The sequence below is a fragment of the Triticum dicoccoides genome, chromosome 4B (genome assembly GCF_002162155.2).
Source record: "Triticum dicoccoides isolate Atlit2015 ecotype Zavitan chromosome 4B, WEW_v2.0, whole genome shotgun sequence".
Taxonomy (NCBI): domain Eukaryota; kingdom Viridiplantae; phylum Streptophyta; class Magnoliopsida; order Poales; family Poaceae; genus Triticum; species Triticum dicoccoides.
Window position 1 is genome coordinate 53,985,770 of NC_041387.1, and position 2,473 is coordinate 53,988,242.

General features: G+C 61.0%; 1 pseudogene; it reads left to right on the forward strand.

Annotated features, from left to right (window-relative positions):
• The first annotated feature begins 292 nt into the window (after nucleotides 1-292).
• On the forward strand, nucleotides 293-2,167 carry LOC119293320 (annotated as a pseudogene).
• Nucleotides 2,168-2,473: the final 306 nt, after the last annotated feature.

The following is a 2,473-nucleotide window of genomic DNA, read 5'->3' on the forward strand; positions in this document are numbered from 1 at the left end:
CAAACTGGACTTCCGGTCAATAATGCAATTTGCAGATCGAAATTGAGCAAGCTGTTCCTGGTTGTGGTTGGCCCGCTAATCCTTATCTGCCCTGCATGCATGCCGACCTGACCTGCATGCATGCATGTGTCAGCCATCTCGTCAGTCCTTGGCAGTTGGCATAGTAGCATGCTCGTCCTGTACCCAACCCAAGAAGCATGAAACACCACACTGTTCCTTTCAATGGCCTTATCCTCGAGGTTAGACCTGGTTGTCCTTGCAGTCCTCCTCCTAGTTTTAAGCGCGCGTACGTAGCAACACAGCAGACTGCCTCCGCACAGCTCTAATCTTTCTGAAGTTGTGAACCATGGCCGTGCCATGCGTTCGCCTCGCCCTCCTCCTCTGTTTGATTATCCCAGCCACCGTTGCCTCACCTCGGAGCCTACGCAAATCCCCAGCCAGCCCGTCGCGGCCGACCGCCTTCTTCGAGGTGGACCGCCCGCCACGCGCACGCGGCAGCTCCGGCCGCCGGTGCTCCACGCTCCTGCTGTCCGCCTCCTTCGGCTCCACCTTCCACAAGCCCCCCGCCACCGTCGCCTACTCCCCGCCGCGCTGCCTCGTCAAGGCGGGCGGCCGTGCCTCGGCGATCTCCCTCGCGGAGCTCGAGTGGCGTGCCGCCTGCCAGGGAGCCCAGCTCGACAGGATCTTCGGCGTCTGGCTCGGCGGCGCCGAGCTCCTCCGTGGCAGCACCGCCGCGCCGCCGCCCAACGGCATCGTCTGGTCCGTCTCCAAGGACGTCACCAAGTACGCGTCCCTCCTCGCCGCCGCTGGCAACTCCACCTTCGCCGTCTACCTCGGCAACCTCGTCAACACCACGCTCACCGGCGTGTACCATGCCAACGTCACGCTCCACCTCTACCTCCGCCGCACGCCGCCGACGAAGCCGCCGCCCGCCATGGCCCCCGCTGACCTCATCGTCCCGATGGCGCGAGCCCTCCCTCTGAACGGCGGGCTGTGGTTCCCGATGCCGCCGACATCGCGTCCAAGAGCGTCGCGCTGCCATCCAACACCTACCGCGCGGTCCTCGAACTGTACGTCTCGTTCCACGAAGACGACGAGTTATGGTACAAGAACCAGCCCGGGTACCAGAACGGCCCGTTCCGCGAGGTCACCGCTCGCGTCGACGGTCTCCTCGCCGGCTCCGTGTGCCCGTTCCCCGTCATCTACCCCGGCGGCATCTACCCCCTCCTATGGAGGCCCATCGTCCCCATCGGCTCCTTCAACCTCCCGACGTACGACATCGAGCTCACGCCTTTTCTGGGCAAGATGCTGGACGGCAAGGCGCACGAGTTCGCGTTCGCGGTGACCAACACCGTGGGCGTGTGGTACGTCGACGCCAACCTCCACCTCTGGCTGGACCCCGGGGCCACGGCGACCACGGCGGGCCTCGTGAGCTACTTCGCGCCGCCAGCGAACACGACGTCGTCCAAGTCTGCAGACCCCGTCGACACCCACTACCACGCGACGGCGAACCGGCTCGTCTCCGCCATTGGGTGGGTGAAGTCGTCGTACGGGAACATAACGACCAACTCCACACGGACGTTCGCCCTCGAGTACCTCCTCACCTTCGAGACACTGGACCTGACCATCGTTGCGGACACCGGCGTCGTCGCCACGGACGGCGCCCGCGGCGTCCTGTACTCGGCGCAGACGCACGGGTACTTCCCGCTTGGCTGGGTCTATCAACAGAATAGTCTAACTGTCACGCACGGGTTGGAGGAGACGACGGTGGCCGCCGGCTGGTGGTCGTCGGCGCCGCCGTACCAGTCGCTGCGCACCACGCAGAGCAGCCTCGTGGAGGATGAGGAGGGAGGCGGCAAGTCATGGGGCGTCCGGCAGACGTACAGGTACAACGCCACCGACGGGTGCTACTTCAGGAACGTGACCAGCAGCAACTACAACGTCGTGTCGGACCACTCCAGTGAGTTCTGCGTGAAGGGGACGGCATCCGCCGGAGTTGGCGCTGTCACGGCCCCGCTACCAGCGGTGAATCTTCCGTAGATAGTTTTAACGTTTTTCCATACCGACATTTGGCAACTCCGATGAGAAATAAATTGAGTCTCATAAGATTTTTCGTCCGAAATGCAGGGCAATGAGTCGGTTCATGCGATTCACTACTTTTAAAGGAAACAGTGGTATTTTGCTTCCACATGAACACACAAGTCAGAAGTTGTAAACGTCGTGCATACACCTACATAAAGTATAATGCACATAAAAGTGTCAACGTTTATGCTGGCTACCATGTCGAGCTCCTCTCTAAGCAGGCCTTTGTGGGCCTATTGCAAGTCTTCTGCCCTATGGGGCCTACTGGGCCGTACGGGCCTGCATCCTGGCCCAACTAGAGGTTGGGTTTCTAGTCATATGCAGGTTGTGCCGGCCTAGTAGGTGGGATGTTTTTGCTTTATTTTGAAAAAATCAAAAAAAAAACAACGTG